Here is a 12,322-nt window from a genome sequence, read left to right as displayed (position 1 = left end):
AGTTTCTGGAGTTTCTGTTAAGATCATTTGCTAATATACATGAAGTCCCTAGTTATTACAATTGCTTTGTAAAACAGACAAAGAAACTAGGGGCATTTCACCACAAGCCCAGTACCAAACACTGACACTGAAGAATAAAAATGTCAACTTCTCCTTTCTCAAAAGACATGGGAGCATGTGTGAGCCCTTGCCAGTGGAAAAGCTTTTATTTGGTTGTTTTTCGCTGAGGCAATCAGTGTGTTAAGACAGAGATTCTCAAGGGAGTCCATTCAATTCAACTAACAGTTGTTGAGTGCCTACTATGTGCCAGGTGCTGGGAGACCCAGAGGAACTCAGAAAAGGATTCGCTAAGGGAATGGCTTCCTTGACTTCATCTCTGTTGCTCCCTGTTTTGGCTGCAAAAATTACAATGGCTGTTGACAGAATTTCCCAGTGCTATACTGGATTCATGGGAGATACGCATACGGACTTGGGGATATACCTAACGAAGCATTTGTGCACTGTCAGAATTAAAATCCATAACCTTAAGGAAGTTTTCATATTTCTTTTTCCTTTATCACCATAGTTCCTATCACTGATGATATGTGCCCTAGCATGTATTTCCTACTTCTACTTCTTCAATAACTCATTGCAATCTGATATCTGCTCTTTCCACTCCACTGAAATTGCTCCTGAAATAAAGGTCACCAAAGTGTCAAAGTGCCAAGTGCCTTTTTCAGTCCTCAGTCTCTTCAACTTTTCTGAAACATTTCATAGTGCTGACCACCTTCACACCTCTTGATTCCCTCTTTTCCCTTAGACTCCAAAACACTACATTATCATGGTTCTCATTCTATCTCTTTTTTTTTTTTTTGCGGTACATGGGCCTCTCACTGCTGTGGCCTCTCCCGTTGCAGAGCACAGGCTCTGGACACGCAGGCTCAGTGGCCATGGCTCACGGGCCCAGCCGCTCTGCGGCATGTGGGATCCTCCCGGACCGGGGCATGAACCTGTGTCCCCTGCATTGGCAGGCGGACTCTCAACCACTGTGCCACCAGGGAAGCCCTCATTCTATCTCTTTGACTGCCCCTTCACTAACTCTTTGATTGGCTACTCTTCCTCCACCAGCAGCACCTCAAGGTCTTTTCCTCAGTCCATTTTATTTTGTTTTGTTTTCTTTGCTCTCTATATTCTCTCCATGGACAATTGTATCCATTGCCACAGATTCAGTTAACACCCAAACTCTGAATATACTGATGACTTCCATATCTACATCTCCGGCCCTAATCTCTTACCTAAACCCCAATCTCACAATCCCAACAGTCAGTTGACTTTTACCCCTTGGGCACCTCAAAGACATGTCCAGGATGGAACATCTTTCCCCATCACAAACCTACTCCACCTCCTAAATATCCAATTTCATTTAATGGTACCCACACTCCCAGTTGCCCAAGATTGAAACTTTAGAGTCATTTTACCTTCCCTCTCACTCTTAACATTGCATATTCCCAGAGTTACCAAAGTTTGAATGTCTCAATCATATGTCCATCTCTTAACTACCCGCACTGCCAATCCTTTAATTTGGACAAATGTCAACTCTTTCCTGGGCTGTGCCAATGGCCTCTTAAATAGTATTCCTGCCTCTAGTCTCTCTGGATGCTGTATTACTGATATAGCTATAAATTGGAAGCTGGAAATAAATTAGTAGTGGCAGCATGTGGTTATTGGGCAAGAACTGCCACAGAGAAGTGCTTCTTTTCTCAAAGGGACTTTCTTGCTTCATATTGCCCCACTTACCCTAGGGCACATGCCATTAGTCAGTGAGTAACCCTTGCCATTGGTTGTCACAACCAGATTAACTTACTCAGCATTGACAATGTCATCATAATAGCTATCTAGAAAGCATTGATAGCTAATGTTCAAGAGAGACTGATATAACTAACTATTCTATGTAGATTGGCTATGAGAAGCAAAAATAAAGATGTCCCAGGATATCATTAAGGATAGAGCAGTTGGTTGGTATTCCTTCAGGAAAAGTAAGTTTGAAACATCATTCAGATCTGAGAAAATGAGTGTTTAAAAAAATATTCATGACCTCTGCTTAATGTTTAGCATGGTACTAACACTTTGGAATATGGTTTTGACAAATGAACTCCTTCTCTTCAGAAAAGACTGTTTCCTAGCAATATGGATTATTTTCAACATGATATATAAAATAAAGTGCTTTTAAGTCACCTTTTTCTCCTCAACCAGTCTCCATTCTGTAAATTTTAATTTATAAGTTAGCAAATTCTAAACCACTGAAAGTAATTTAATATACCATATGGGGTTTTGTAATTTCTTTGCTCAAGGATTTATTTTGCCACGGGAGATAACTTAAGTCTTTCCTAACACCTAGAAATTCTAACATATCTCAGTACTGCCTGCCAATATCTTATGTAACTCTTAAAAGGCTGTATCGACACAACACTGAAACTTCCAGCTGAAAAGCCAAATTTTTAGGTAATCTACAAGCTGGTTTGCTTGTGAGCCATGAAACAACAAGCTTAAGTGATTTTTTCCTGAGTGTAATTAACACATAGTGCTTCTATAATAATGAGCTGATTTGGAGAGAACCAACTGAATTCAATCAAACTGGTTGCTTGCACAACAGTTCCAAGTCAATTTCAAAACAACTAGGTCTTTGACTTATTGCAGTCACCTGTGAACACAAAACCTGAACTGGCCATTTGTTTAAGTAATGTACAAACATAGCTTACTGTGGTACCCTTTTAAATGATAAACCCCCATCCTCCCAAGCCACTTTCAATCCTTCCAATACTATCATTTATCATGTCACATACCTGCTTAAAATCCTCAAGTAATTTTTTCTTGCCTACAAATAAAGTCTGAGCCTTTGATTATGTCATTCTGCCCAAATGGAAAATTTTCAATCTTCTTCTCAATCTCTCCAGATTATAGATTCTCCTCAAGCCCCAGTGTCTCAACTCCTCTACAAAAGCAACCATAACGACTACAGTGTGCACTAAGTTTCTCTTCTCTGAGTATGTACTGCACTGAAAATCTAAAGAACAGAAAGTTAACACGTGAAAAACACGTGTCAAAATTATTGCTCTGTACCTGGCAGAGTACCTAACAGAGCACCTAGCACATAGTAGATACTCCATGGACACTTGTAAACTTGCCTCATCGACTTCTTCCAATGGAGTAAGAATGCACCTAAGGTGTGATAACAACCTTCCAAATTATACTTCACTTAGTAAATAACAGGGAAAATCTCCTTTCCTGTGTGCCTTTAATTCTCCACTGAATCAATGTTTATTTGTATAAGTATACCATAGTTGTAGGCACTGTTCTATCACTGAAGACATAACAGAGTGGGTCAGCCTGCAATGGGCAGTAAGTTTCTGGAGAAGGAGTTAGGGCTTACTTCCAATACCAACCACCTCCTCCATTCAACTTCTACCAAAGAGGTATTCATGACTGAATATCATGTTTATGACTAGAAAACAGACTTGATTCAGTAGGACAAAGGTTGCAAAAGCTGGCATAAAAAGCTGTCAGTGACACAAATGATACTGAGTATCATTACAGATTAGTTTACAGTGAGAAAGCGATTCTCATTCACATTACCTGGGCCATCAAAAGAAACCTTCTGTATTAATTTGCACAACCTCTATTTAATGAAATTATACCAATTCTTAACACCATTATGAGGATAGAAGAGACACAGGAGGAGAAGGCGGGAAAGAACAAGATGGAGAAGGATTGGTTTTGCATATTAAACAGAAATGTGGAGGAAGTTGGATTTTTGCCATATTCTCTGGCTCTATTAATAGACAATACACCAATGGTTCAAAACAAAATCATCAGACACTACCATAGAGAAATGTGCATGCAGATCTGAGACATTATTTTATTTACAAGACGTCCTCTCCATAGGAAGACTAAATTTACTACACTGCATGAAATAAAAAGTGGAAAAAGAAATATTTAGACATTTGCATCATAAAGGCATCACAATGACAGGTAATATTCCTTGATGTGGTGAGACTCCCATGGATACAGGTAGGGGGAAGAGAAGCAGAGATGCTTTTAATGACAATAGGAAGACAAAAGCTGAGCTACTTTTCTGTTCAACTTCTGAGAGACTGGTGGTATCAGGTCCACAATTCAGGAAGTGCATTATGTTAACTCCTTAAGCTTGCTTCAACAGAGAACACAGGTAGTGAAAATTACATGGACTTTTTTTTTCTGGGAAAACATTTTGTCTTCTCCCTGTTCACCATATATTTTATCACTACTATAATTAACAAAGTAGTCACATTTTTAAGCCATCATGGTTGGTCTGAGGTACTTTCTGGGTGCTTCAAGAGCCACAATTCATGCCATTAGAGAGAAAAACAATTTTAGTAAAGAATGAATCAAATGACTTGGTGCTGATGACATTCAAGTTTTGCACATGTGATATATACTGACATAGAGCATGTTTTGAAATGCATATGGATGCACAACAGCACTGCAAGCAGAGCAAACCAGTATCTGTTCCTCATTCTGTACCCTACTTGTTAGGAAGTAGAATCTAGTAACATATAATGCCTTATTTAAAAAAAACATATCATTAGGAATCTTTGAGAAACTTGGCCCTTTTCATTTACACCTGATAACTTTAAAACATCATAATCTCTTTAGGAAACAACATTGAAGTTCAGATGAAGCAATGTTAACTTAAGAATGCACATATTCACACTAGGGAATGAACACCATTTACAAAAGTTTTACCATATGAATTTACCATATGAATTTAAATAGTAACCCCAACCAAGTTATCAACATTTGCTATTATTATTAATAGCTACTCCTTCCACTCCCCTTCATTTTCTGCAGAGTATTTCTGCACACACTATCTTGATTTTTCATCACAGTAGCCTTGGGAAATAAACTAGAAAACCAAGGCTTAGAGAGGTTATGTGAATTCTTCAGTGTCACACAGCTAGTTAGTAATAAAGTCAGCAACTGAAATTAAAGGACCCAGATTACTAATCTAATGTACTTATAGTGTAAAATGAAAGGCTCATTATGTTTATACTATAACATTAAATATTGAAAAACTAGAAACATTTAAATTTATTCTTCTTAAAGAGATTTTTAGAGAAACAGGATACCAAAAATGGCTGGCTGTAAGGGTTGGTATAACTTTAATGTGTCTGTGAAATGAGATACAAATAATTGAAGACAGATAAAATTGCATATTAGGTGGTATCTAAATGGCTATGGAATCATAAATTCCATTTCCCCATAATCAAATCCCCATAACTAGTTTGGTCTGCGGCTGTTAGCTTCAGCCAGATATGACATTGTTGTTTAATCTTTGAGTTTCACCTGCAGAAAACAAACAAACATTGCAATAGAATCCTGAGAGGGCTTTTGCAATTACCTTTCGAGATACCTATATGAAGCAAATGCCCATTCCTCTCAGGATTTAGTGCCCAGCACACTCTCTCACTGACAGGATGAGGCAGCTCTAGGTGACTAAGCAGTATCTCCAGTATACCATGTAAAGTCTGGATGCAGACAGTAAGGATATAAAACTCTTAGAGGAAAACATAGGCAGAACACTCTATGACATAAATCACAGCAAGATCCTTTTGGACCCACCTCCTAGAGAAATGGAAATAAAACCAAAAATAAACAAATGGGACCTAATGAAACTTCAAAGCTTTTGCACAGCAAAGGAAACCATAAACAAGACAAAAAGACAACCCTCAGAATGGGAGGAAATATTTGCAAATGAAGCAACTGACAAAGGATTAATCTCCAAAATTTACAAGCAGCTCATGCAGCTCCATATCAAAAAAACAAACAACCCTATCCAAAAATGGGCAGAAGACCTAAATAGACATTTCTCCAAAGAAGATATACAGAGTGCCAACAAACACATGAAAGAATGCTCAACATCTTTAATCATTAGAGAAATGCAAATCAAAACTACAATGAGATATCATCTCACACCAGTCAGAATGGCCATCATCAAAAAATCTAGAAACAATAAATGCTGGAGAGGGTGTGGAGAAAAGGGAACCCTCTTGCACTGCTGGTGGGAATGTGAATTGGTACAGCCACTATGGAGAACAGTATGGAGGTTCCTTAAAAAACTACAAATAAAACTACCATATGACCCAGCAATCCCACTACTGGGCATATACCCTGAGAAAACCATAATTCAAAAAGAGTCATGTACCAAAATGTTCATTGCAGCTCTATTTACAATAGCCAGGAGATGGAAACAACCTAAGTGTCCATCATTGGATGAATGGATAAAGAACATGTGGCACATATATACAATGGAATATTACTCAGCCATAAAAAGAAACAAAATCGAGTTATTTGTAGTGAGGTGGATGGACCTAGAGTCTGTCATACAGAGTGAAGTAAGTCAGAAAGAGAAAGACAAATGCCGTGTGGTAACACATATATATGGAATCTAAGAAAAAAAATGTCATGAAGAACCTAGGGGTAAGACGGGAATAAAGACACAGATCTACTAGAGAATGGACTTGAGGATATGGGGAGGGGGAAGGGTAAGCTGTGACAAAGTGAGAGAGTGGCATGGTCATATATACACTACCAAACGTAAAATAGATAGCTAGTGGGAAGCAGCTGCATAGCACAGGGAGACCAGCTCGGTGCTTTGTGACCGCCTGGATGGGTGGGATAGGGAGGGTGGGAGGGAGGGAGACGCAAGAGGGAGGAGATATGGGAACATATGTATATGTATAACTGATTCACTTTGTTATAAAGCAGAAACTAACACACCATTGTAAAGCAATTTTACTCCAATAAAGATGTAAAAAAACAAACAAACAAAAAAATTAAAAACTGACTAAACATTTGGCCTAAAGTAGTCTGAATAATATTTAGCACATAAAATCTGGGGCAAAATTGGATGAACTGCAAACATCCCAAAGTGGATTTGAAAAAGCAGACAGCAGTTCCCTGAAATTTATTATCATCACTGTCAGTTGTGCAATAGCCTATATGAAATGATTTGGTGATTTCAGTCTCATTCCCAACGGGGCAGATATTCACGTCATTACAATCACTGTGAAAACGGTATGCTTGTTTGTAGTCTCAGTAGAAATATCAAGAAACTTATGGGGCATGGAGAACCTAATCATAAGAAGTGGTCTCTCTAGGTGTGTGTGAGGACACTTTTTAGGGACAATGACTTTTATTTTCATAAACTCTTGAGTATAAATACTCTGACTCCATAAAGAACTCCAACCTCCATGACTTGGGGCTTCAAAATGAATAAGGTTAAAAAAGGGCCCACCAAACACAGAATAAAATGGGAAATCTTGTATTACAAAATAGAACTAGAGAAGCTGGATACTTTTGTTTTCTATACTATTTTTTTTCTCTCCACCTTACTTCCTTCCTGTTAAATTGTAAGTATCCTATAGAAAACTCTGGATATGGAGTAAGAGAGACCTAGGTTTTTGCCCTTGTTTTCTGCTATATTGCTTATGTAATTCTGGACAAAGAATTCCTCTGTAAATTGGGAGTGGAACTTTGCTCTGTGTATGTGATAGGATTCAGATCCAAAAGAGTCAAACAAATTGTAAGTGATATGTTAAATGCCCTGACTGATCTGAGAAGCTTCTTTGCCCACCACATACATTACCTGAATAGACTCAATAGCGAGAACTTCAAACCCTGGCCTGGATCCTTACAATTTCCCACCTTCCTCACATACTAAATAAAGAGGCCAGAGTAAAGCAATCACAATTTTGTGTCGGGATATATTTGCAGATTGTTATATACAGTCAAACTCACTTATGTTGCTTTGTTGACATGCTTATGTGTGTGTCTGTGTCTGTCTGTATTGTACCTCCACAGCAAGATATAAAGAACTCATGGCTATAAGTAAACATACTATTATCATCTATTTATTTAGTATTTCTTTTTCAGACAAATACATCTAATAGGGTTCTGGAGTGTTCTGGAATTGAACATTGTTTGTCTTCAAGAGTAACCTGAGGTACTTGCCATTCAGCATTTACTTCAGCCTTAGAGCTTAACAGAGGGCCTGGTGTATGGTAAGCATACAGTAAACATTTGCTGAATAAATGAGCTACCCCCATGCAGGGTTTACCCATTTTTTCTGTGTTCCCTCAGTCCCTGTGCACACTTTATACTTAGATTTGTTGTCTGGACCAAGGTACTTGTATAGCCTTTGCTTGTATTTAGTGTCTGCTGTATGTGGCAAACACATCCTAGGATAACACCCAATAAGTCATGCCCTTATGTAATCCCTGCCCCTTGTGTATGGATAGAATCTGTCACTTGCTTCTAATCAATAGAATATGGAAAAGGCAAAAGGATTTTTCAGGTAAAATTAGAACCCCCTAATGAGTTGACTTTAGTTTAATCAAAAGAGAGATTATCCTGGGTAGACCTAATGTGGACAGGAGAGCCCTTTAAAACACTGTTAAGGCCATCTCTGAAATTAGAGATTTGAAGTAGCAGAGTCTCTCTCTCTCTCTCTCTCTCTCTCTCTCTCTCTGTGGCTGACTTTGAAGAACCAACCTGCCATGAATTTTATAGTTGGAAAGAAATTAACTCCAACAACAATATAAGGGAGTTGGAAGTGGATTTTTTCCCCAGTCTAGCCTCCAGATGAGAACAACCCCAGCCAACAACCTGAGTGCACCCTTGTGAGACTCTGAGCAGAGAAATCATGGAAGTCATGCCCAGAAGTCTGATTTACAGAAATTGTGAGCTAATAAATTGGTGTCATTTTCAGCCACTCAGGTTGTGATCATTTGTTACAGGGCCATAGAAAACCAGTACACGCTGTGTGTGTACAGATCATACTTCTCATCCTAGAGGATAAACACTTTGAGGGAAGAAAGCACATCTTTTGCTTTCCCTCTCTCTCAGTGCCAAGTGCCCAGCCAAGTACACAGCACAGGCATACTTGCAGGCTAAAATAAATCGTTTCTACTTGTGAGCACTAGGTATTATACTGTACTTCCTGGTGAAACTGTTTTCTACTGAGGAAGTAAAACGCAATATACTGACTTCTGTTTTGTCACATATTTTTCAGCAGAGTGGCAAAAATTAGACACACATGAAAAAAAGTGGGAGTTGTGTACCTACTTATCAATGCATGAAGCTGAAAAATGACCACATTCCTTTTAAAGATGGCAATAATGTAAGATGAAAAAAAATAATTCAGCAATCCAATTACAATGAACTAACAAACTGGCTATGGTGGCCACACATGGCTGGTATAAATCAGAATTATTTTCCTCTTTCTTAATTTGCTTCTCAGTCAGGCTACAGCTTTGCTTTTAAAGTAACAGAGGTATCTATTTCCTATCTGACCCTTGGATAGTTTTTAAGAGATTTAGTTTTATCTTAAAACTAAACACCCCCGAGCCTGTGCTAATTTCCTTACCAAAAATGCAGTTCTCTTAATAGCTAAGTTTCTACTCAAAACCTTAACACTCTTCTTGCCAATCAAAGATCAGTTTCTTAAACTCAGCAACATGTAGGAGAAGCCAAAGTAAAGGTCTTATAGCAAAGAACCCAAGGCCCGGAAAACCATTTCTTCATTCAGTCTGTTTTTTTTTTCTTTTGTTCTCACTCTCTTCTTCTCTCCAGCTAAAATATTGTTTATTCATTACTATAAAGGGAAACAATAAGTGTGGGAAATAGTATGGAGAATCAAATCCTTCATACAGTTTTTATTACAGAAATCTAGCTATATATTCTCATTTCAGTTGCAAGAAATATCAAACCTCAAGTAGCTTAATATTATGGGACAAGATGAAAGGACATAAAGTGTTATCAGTGACTTCTTGTTAATGTTGAGGTAGCAACTGCCAGGGAATTCTGAAGTCTGTTATTTAAGTTAAGCAAGGCCTTTATCCCCTTGTTAAAATGCAAACAGCACTGGGAGACCATCCCTCAGAGCCTTAAGTCACTTTAGGGTTCCAAATGACAAAGTTTATCAGCTTCTTTTCTGAAAGTAGGCTTTATGTTTTCCAGGGAGTAGACACAAAGGAAGAGCGTAAACTTAAACTCCCTGGTTGCCTGAGGGAATAGGAGACGTCCACCACTGAGACTTGAAAAAGTACACAAGAAATCCAGATCCGCATTCCAAACTGCCTGAAGAATTTTTCTGTATTCAAGCCTGAATGTGATGTAGTGTCAGCTGTCTGGGTGGCTGCCTACTGCTATGAGTTGTAAGATTTCAGTTTCGGGTGCATACTTGTTCTTTCCATTTTAATTAGTCATTAAAATGAATTAAGACAATCTCATCATTCCTAATGCAATGGAAAAGGACAACAAATTACTGTGTGGAATATATAGAACAGTTGAAGAAGTTGACTGAAAATTTTATGGCAGAAAGGAATATATTTCCACAAGTTCCTCTTGTATACTATCTCCCCCACCGCATGGCCTTCATCACTTTTAGAAAATGCTCTATGATATATAACCTCTAGTGAATTAAATGTACTTGGAAGATCAGTGATAAGCTAGGAAGCAGGCCTGCTACTCCAGTCCATTCTTCTGAAACGTTTTCCTTAAACATCCTATAATTTAGCCATACCAGATGGTCCCTCAGACATACCATAGATTGTATGCCTTTATGCTTTTACTTATTATAATATATCCAAGTTAGATTCACTTTTCTATCTTTTCTAACAGCCAAGTTCCTAGTCATTTTCTAAAGTCCAAATAAATGTCACCTTTCTACATTATATTCCCAGATATAAAACATGAGATACAGTCAGAAACTTCCTTCTCTGTGATTCTAAATCACTTCATATATACCTCTATTACTGTTCATTTTACATTATATTGTAGGGGGTTTTGTTTGTTTGTTTTTATGTCAGTTGTACCTCAACTTCCACACTGTGAACGCCTTGGGGCTAAAAATGATGTCCCGTCAGTCTTTACACACACCAGTCTTCCTCCAAACCCATCACAGTGTCTACAACAGAACATGACCATAGTGTGTGCTCAAATTATGTTGGCCGGATTGGATTAGAAAATTGATATTAGAGGTCCAGAGAAGAAAAATAACCAAAATAGCTCTTTCTTGCCAAACAGGTACTTGTTTCTCACAAATGGAATCCCTCAGATCTAAAGAACCAGAAACATTCTTTTTGGTTGGAATATTACTTCAATTTAAGAGCTCTAGAGCAGTAATTTCAGAGGAGGCCTCTATAACCTTTTTTAGCTACCAAAGAATCAACCACCCATGAAAAGACGTTATCTTTGTTTATACTCCAAATTCTTTCAATACAGGTGAGAAGTGATTCACATCTCATCCAAATCAATTAATAATTTTATGTACTTCATAATGTAACAGATTTAATGAAGGAAATAGGAGAAATATAAGACATATTCTTATATTAAAAACTCCTGCAATATAGTGGGGGAGATCATTTTAATGCACAACAAAGAATTAGATAAAATACGACTATACAAACATGCAAAATTCTGCATTCTGACTATAAAAAAGCTGTACGAATTCAAAAAATGGGAAAGTCAAGTTAGAGTCATGCAGCTTAGAATATTTCATGGGCCTGAAGATGGAAAGAATTTAATAATGCAAAGAGAGTTGAAATAAAGGCTGCCTAAGACTTAAAAACATCTCAAAGAATTCTAGAACATGCAAGGAAATTAAGAGATGATTCTTCCTAAACTCCGTATTTTATATAAGAAATAAACCCAGATAGAGAAACTGACTTACCCAAGGTCCCACAGTGAATGTGTGCAATGCTGGGAGAGAATCTTCATTGCTCCTATCACCTCAAGTAGTCTCCTACAAACTCACTTAAATTACATAGAGGCTATTTGTTTTCTATTTATGTGGGGGAAGATGTGCTCAGATGCATACTTTTTTTTTTAACATCTTTATTGGAGTATAATTGCTTTGCCATGGTGTGTTAGTTTCTGCTTTATAACAAAGTGAATCAGTTATACATATACATATATCCCCATTTCTCTTTTCTCTTGTGTCTCCCTCCCTCCCACCCTCCCTATCCCACCCTTGTAGGTGGTCACACAGCACTGAGCTGATCTCCCTGTGCTATGAGGCTGCTTCCCACTAGCTATCTGTTTTACATTTGGTAGTGTATATATGTCCATGCCACTCTCTCACTTTGTCCCAGCTTACCCTCCCCCCTCCCCGTATCCTCAAGTCCATTCTCTAGTAGGTCTCAGATGCATACTTTTTTGCTAGGAAAAACGCCCTGTTAAAACATTGTCTAGACCAATTTCTAAAAGAGAACCTGGAAATGTTGACAATATAACCATAAAAACT

Source organism: Mesoplodon densirostris, chromosome X (assembly GCF_025265405.1).
Source record: "Mesoplodon densirostris isolate mMesDen1 chromosome X, mMesDen1 primary haplotype, whole genome shotgun sequence".
Lineage (NCBI taxonomy): Eukaryota > Metazoa > Chordata > Mammalia > Artiodactyla > Ziphiidae > Mesoplodon > Mesoplodon densirostris.
The sequence above is the reverse complement of the archived record's forward strand: the minus strand, read 5'-3'. Positions refer to the sequence as shown.